Raw genomic sequence first — 7,500 nt, 5'->3', positions numbered from 1 at the left:
TACTACTACTGCTATTATTGCTATTATTATTGTTACTGTTGCTATTATTGCTATTGCTATTATTGCTGTTGCTACTGCTACTATTGCTATTGCTGTTGCTGTCGTTATTATTATTACTGTTAATGTTATTACTATTACTATTGCTATTTATTAATACTAACTGTTTTTTTACTGTTGCTATTGCTATTACTGTTGCTATTACTGTTGCTGTTACTGTTGTTGCTATTGCTATTACTGCTGTTGCTGTTGCTGCTGTTGCTGCTGCTGCTGCTGTTGTTGCTATTGCTATTGCTACTATTGCTGTTGCTGTTGCTGTTGTTGCTGTTGTTATTGTTACTATTGCTGCTGTTGCTATTGCTGTTGCTGTTGCTATTGTTGCTGTTGCTGCTATTGTTGTTGCTGTTGCTGTTGCTGCTGTTGCTGCTATTGCTATTGGTGTTGCTATTGTGCTATTGTTACTATTGCTACTGTTACTGTTGCTGTTGCTGCTGTTCTGTTGCTGCTATTGCTATTATTGCTATTACTGTTACTGTTGCTATTACTACTATTGCTATTATTATTATTACTATTGCTACTGCTAATATTGCTATTACTGCTATTGCTGTTGCTGTTATTACTATTACTATTGCTATTGCTATTACTGTTTGCTATTATTGCTGTTACTAATATTGCTGTTACTATTGCTATTACTATTATTGCTTGTTATTGCTTGTTGCTATTGCTACTGTTTACTGTTGTACTATTACTATTGCTATTACTATCTATTGCTGTTACTGTTACTGCTGTTGCTGCTGTTGTTGCTGCTGCTGTTGCTACTATTGTATTACTGTTGCTGCTACTATTGCTATTGCTGTTGCTATTGTTGCTGTTGCTGTTATTGCTATTGCTATTGCTATTGTTGCTGTTGTTGCTATTGCTATTGTTATTGTTATTATTACTGCTGTTGCTATTGCTGTTGCTGTTACTGTTGCTACTGTTGCTGTTATTGTTATTGTTATTGCTGTTGCTATTATTATATTTGCTGCTGTTGTTGCTACTATTGCTGCTATTATGTCTGCTATTGCTAGTATTACTGTTACTAACTATTATTACTATTATTACTATTACTTTAATGTACTATTATTGCTCCTGCTATTACTACTATTGCCATTATTTCTGTTGCTTTTACTATTGTTATTATTATTACTGTTTGTATTTGTTACTATTTCTGTTACTATAATTGTTGCTATTACTGTTACTATTACTATTACTGTTGCTACTATTGCTATTACTATTGTTATTGCTGTTACTATTACTATTATTACTGCTATTATTATTGCTACTTTATTGTTATTGCTATTGTTACTATTGCTATTACTGTTATTATTGTTACTATTGCTATTATTGCTATTATTATTGCTATTGCTTTTGCTACTGTTGCTGCATGTTACTGTTACTCTTGCTGTTGCTGCTATTGCTGTTACTGTTACTGTTACCATTGCTTGTGCTTGCTATTGTTGCTGTTGCTATTATTCTTGCTGTTGCTGCTTGCTGCTATTACTGTTACTATTGCTACTGTTGCTGTTGCTATTGCTGTTGCTGTTGTTGTTGTTACTATAACTGTTGCTATTGTTGCTATTGCTATTGTTATTGCTGGTATTACTGTTACTTGCTGTTACTATTGCTTACTGACTATTACTATTTTATTGCTGTTACTGTTATTATGTTAATACTATTACTATTATTTATTACTGTTATTACTGTTTGCTTTTGCTACTATTGCTATTGTTACTGTTACTATTACTATTGTTACTGTTACTACTGTTACTACTGTGTTGCTATTGCTATTATTACTATTATTGCTGTTACTTTGTTACTGTTGCTATTGTTGCTGTTGCTATTATTGCTGTTACTATTACTGTTGCTACTGTTGCTGTTATTGCTATTACTGCTACTATTGTTACTGTTGCTATTATTGCTATTAAAATTACTGTTGCTTATTGCTGTTACTGTTACTATTATTGCTGTTGCTACTGTTGCTATTGTTGCTGTGCTGTTATTGCTTTTGCTGTTATTGGCTGTTGCTGCTATTGCTGTTATTATTGCTGTTACTGTTACTATTGCTGTTACTATTGCTGTTGCTATTGTACTGCTGTTACTGTTACTGTTTTTGTTGCTATTGCTGTTGCTATTGTTACTGTTGCTGCTATTGTTACTATTTGCTGCTGTTACTGTTGCTGTTACTATTATTGCTATTACTATTGCTATTGTTATTGCTACTTGCTATTATTGCTTTTTGTTATGGTTACTATTACTAATTGCTATTGTTACTGTTGCTATTACTATTGCTATTACTATTATTGTTATTGCTATTGCTATTGTTATTGTTGCTATTGCTGTTGCTTGTTATTGCTGTTACTATTACTATTGCTATTGCTACTGTTGCTGTTACTTATTACTGTTGCTACTATTGCTATTGCTACTATTGCTATTGCTATTACTATTGCTACTGTTGCTACTATTGCTGTTGCTATTACTACTGTTACTGTTTATTGTTATTGTTACTGCTGCTGTTGTTGCTACTATTATTACTGTTATTGCTATTGCTGTTACTATTGCTATTGCTATTGTTACTGTTACTGTTATTATTATTATTGTTACTGTTGCTATTGCTATTATTGCTATTATTATTATTATTATTGTTGCTATTGTTATTGCTATTACTATTGCTATTACTGTTGCTGTTGCTATTGCCTTATTGCTGTTGTTGCTGCTGTTGCTATTGTTGCTATTACTATTGTTGCTATTGTTGTTATTGCTATTGCTGTTGTTTACTATTGCTGTTACTACTGTTGCTGTTGCTATTGCTACTATAACTACTGTTACTGTTGCTACTATTGTTACTGTTGCTGTTACTATTACTGCTGTTGTTACTATTGCTGTTACGTACTACTTGCTACTATTGCTATTGCTGTTATTGCTGTTATTGCTATTATTACTGTTGTTGCTATTACTATTGCTGTTTACTATTATTACTATTACTATTGTTACTACTGCTATTGCTATTGCTATTGTTGCTATTGTTACTGTTACTGTTATTATTGTTGCTATTACTATTATTATTGCTGTAACTGCTATTACTGTTACTGCTGTTATTACTGTTATTACTATTGCTGCTATTGCTATTATTGCTACTACTGTTATTGCTGTTACTGTTATTGCTGTTGCTGCTGCTTGCTATTGCTGTTATTGCTATTATTACTATTGCTGTTACTGCTATTGTTACTATTGTTACTGTTATTGCTATTGCTATTGCTATTACTGCTATTGCTATTGCTATTGTTGCTATTACTGTTATTACTGTTGTTATTGCTACAGCTGTTACTGCGTGTTTGTGTTATTGCTGCTGTTATTGCTACTAGAGTTACTATTACTGCTATTGCTAGTTGGGCTGCTCAGTTATTGTTGTTAATTGTTGTTGCTAATTGCTGTTGCTATTGCTTGCTGTTGCTGTTGCTATTGTTGCTGTTATTGCTGTAGGTGGTTTGCTTAATTATTGCTACTTTGCTTACTATTGCTGTTGCTGCCCTTTGCTGATTACCTGCTGTTGCTACTACTATTGCTGTATTTACTGTTACTGCTATTGGTATTGTTGTTACTGTTGCTATTAATTGCTATTACTGTTACTTGCTATTATATTTGCTATTACTGCTACTACTGCTGTTATTGTTGCTATTGCTATTGCTAATATTGCTGCTACTGCTACTGCTGTTGCTATTGCTACTATTGCTGCTGTTATTGTTGCTATTATTATTATTGCTATTATTGCTATTGCTGTTATTGCTGCTGTTGCTATTTATTGCTATTGCTATTGTTGTTATTGCTGTTGCTATTGCTGTTATTACTGCTATTTACTATTGTTATTATTGCTATTGCTATTGCTATTACTGTTACTGTTGTTACTGTTGCTATTGCTATTATTGCTATTGCTATTGCTGTTGCTATTGTTACTGTTGCTATTGCTATTGTTGTTATTGCTATTGCTGTACTATTTGCTTTTGTAACTGCTATTGCTGCTGTTGCTACTGTTATTACTGCTGTTACTGTTGCTATTGCTATTGTGTTATTGCTGTACTACTGTTGCTGCTGCTATTGTTGCTTTTATTGCTATTGTTGACTATTGCTGCTATTACTATTACTGTTATTGTTGCTTACTATTGCTATTGCTGTTGTTGCTGTTGCTGTTATTGCTGTTGCTATGCTATTGCTGTTATTGTTGCTGTTTATTATTGTTGTTACTGTTATTGCTGTTATTATTGCTATTATTACTACTGTTGCTATTACTGCTTTTTACTATTATTGCTGCTATTACTGTTGCTATTGTTGTTATTGCTGTTATTGCTATTGCTGCTGCTGTTATTGCTATTGCTATTGCTGTTGCTATTGCTACTGCTGCTGTTACTATTACTGCTTGTTGTTGCTGTTACTGTTATTGTTGCTATTGTTACTATTGCTGTTTGTTACTGTTATTGTTGCTATTATTATTGTTGCTGTTATTACTGTTACTGTTACTATTGCTATTATTACTGTTGCTTTTGCTGTTATTGCTATTGTTACTACTATTACTATTGTTGCTATTGTTATTGCTTGTTGTTATTGTTACTATTGTTACTTATTGCTACTGCTGCTGCTATTATTATTGCTATTATTACTGTTACTTACTGTTACTGCTATTGCTGTTGCTACTATCACTGCTTTACTATTGCTATTATTATTGCTACTACTGTTGCTATTGTTATTATTGCTATTGCTGTTACTATTGCTGCTATTGCTATTGCTACTATTACTGCTACTGTTACTGTTTCTGTTTGCTATTGCTGTTACTGTTATTGCTATTACTATTATTGCTATTGCTGTTATTGCTGCTATTGCTATATTATTATTGCTTATTAATGTTACTGTTGCTAATTATTGCTGTTGCTGCTGCTGTTATTAATGCTGTTTACTATTATTGCTATTGTTACTATTATTGCTGTTGCCTGTTGTTGCTATTACTGCTGCTGTTGCTATTGTTACTATTGCTACTATTGCTGCTATTGTTATTGTTGTTATTGCTGTTACTGCTATTACTGTTGCTATTGCTGTACTGTTATTGCTATTACTACTGTTGTTATTGCTGTTGCTACTGTTGCTATTATTTACTATTACTATTGCTGTTATTTACTATTGCTACTGTTGCTGTTACTGTTACTACTTTATTGCTACTATTGCTATTATTGCTGCTATTACTGTTACTTTTGTTGCTATTATTACTATTACTTGTTGCTTATTAATGTTACTATTACTGTTACTTACTGTTTATTGCTATTGTTGTTGCTATTGTTACTATTATTGCTGTTGCTATTGCTGTTTTACGTGCTATTGCTATTGTTATTGTTATTATTATTACTATTGCTATTACTGTTGTTGTTACTATTGCTACTATTGTTATTACTATTGCTATTGCTGTTACTATTATTGCTGCTATTGTTACTGTTTTATTGCTGTTATTACTGTTACTATTATTGCTGTTACTATTGCTATTATTACTATTGTTATTGCTGTTGCTATTATTATTGCTGTGTTGCTGTTGTTGCTATTACTGCTATTACTATTGCTGTGCTGTTGCTGTTGCTGTTACTGCACCTGCTGTTTGCTATTGCTGCTGTTACTACTATTGCTGCTGTTACTGTTGCTGCTATTGCTGTTGCTGTTGCTGCTATTGCTACTGTTGACTATTGCTATAATTGCTATTGTTGCTGTTACACTACTGCTAATGTTGCTGTTATTTGCTGCTGTTGTTGCTATTGCTGCTACTGCTGTTGCTATTGCTGTTGCTGTTGCTATTGTTGCTATTACTGTTTTGCTGTTACTGTTGTTGCTGTGCTGTTGCTATTACTATTACTGTTACTGTTGTTACTGTTGCTATTGCTGCTGTTACTGCTGTTGCTGTTGCTGCTGTTGCTGTACTACTTGCTGTTGTTACTATTTATTATTGCTATTGCTATTGCTACTATTGCTGTTGCTATTGCTATTACTGCTTTACTGCTTATTGCTATTACTGTTGCTGTTGTTACTGTTACTATTATTGCTGTTATTACTATTGCTATTGTTGGTGCTATTGTTGCTATTGCTACTGCTACTACTGCTGCTGTGTACTATTACTGTTGCTGTTATGCTGTTATTACTTGCTATTGCTGTTGCTATTGCTATTGCTATTACTGCTGTTTGCTATTGCTGTTGCTGCTACTTACTATTATTATTGCTGCTATTGCTGCTGCTGTTGCTGTTGCTGCTGCTATTGCTAGTTGCTAGCTGCTGCTGTTGCTATTACTGCTGCTGTTATTGTTATTGCTGTTACTGCTATTGCTTTACTGCTGTTGTGCTATGTTGCTATTGCTATTGCTATTGTTGCTGTTGCTGTTACTGCTGTTGCTGTTGCTGTTATTGCTGCTACTGTTGCTGTTATTGCTGTTGCTGCTATTGCTGTTGTTATTGTTACTGTTTTGCTGTTGCTACTTTACTGCTGTTGCTGTTGCTGCTGTTGCTGTTACTGTTTGCTATTGCTGTTGCTATTGCTATTATTGCTATTACTGCTGCTACTATTGTTGCTGCTACTGTTGCTACTGTTACTTACTGTGCTGCTGTTGCTGTTGCTGTTGTTATATTACTATTGTTGCTGTTACTGTTATATTGCTATTGCTATTGCTATTGCTGCTGTTGCTGCTGTTGCTGTTACTGCTATTACTATTGTTGCTGTTTGCTGCTTATTGCTATTATTACTGCTATTGCTGTTACTTGCTACTGTTATTGCTTGCTGCTTTTTGCTATTGCTGCTTATTGTTGCTATTACTGTTATTACTGTTGCTATTGTTTGCTGTTGCTATTGTTACTATTGTTATTACTGCTGTTGCTGCTATTGCTATTATTAATGCTGTTACTGTTGTTGCTATTGCTGTTTGTTTATTGTTATTACTGTTGCTATTGTTATTATTGCTGTTATTATTGCTGTTATTACTGTTACTGTTGTTACTATTATTACTGTTGCTGTTATTGCTATTGCTGCTACTGTTGTTGCTATTGTTGCTGTTTTGCTACTGTTACTACTTGCTATTGCTATTGCTGCTATTGCTGTTACTGCTGTTACTGTTGCTGTTATTACTGTTTGCTGTTGCTATTGCTGCTATTGCTGTTGTTACTGCTACTACTGTTACTGTTGTTACTATTGCTGTTACTGTTGCTGCTGTTACTGCTGTTACTATTACTGTTGCTATTACTACTGTTGCTACTATTGCTATTATTACTGTTACTGTTGCTGTTGCTGCTGTGCTATTGCTATTGCTATTGTACTATTGCTATTACTAACTGCTGTTGTTGCTGTTACTGTTGTTGTTACTATTTATTTACTGTTGCTGCTGCTGCTATTGCTGTTGCTATTGTTGCTATTACTGTTGCTATTACTGTTACTGCTATTGCTGTTGC

At 33.5% G+C, this 7,500-nt stretch overlaps 1 pseudogene; it reads right to left on the bottom strand.

Annotated features, from left to right (window-relative positions):
- Positions 1-7,500, bottom strand: part of LOC123505200 — a 38,853-nt pseudogene that overhangs the window by 15,506 nt on the left and 15,847 nt on the right.

Source organism: Portunus trituberculatus, chromosome 17, assembly GCF_017591435.1.
Source record: "Portunus trituberculatus isolate SZX2019 chromosome 17, ASM1759143v1, whole genome shotgun sequence".
Taxonomy (NCBI): Eukaryota; Metazoa; Arthropoda; class Malacostraca; order Decapoda; family Portunidae; genus Portunus; species Portunus trituberculatus.
Note: the sequence above shows the minus strand (reverse complement) of the source record. Positions and strands in the feature narration are given on the sequence as shown.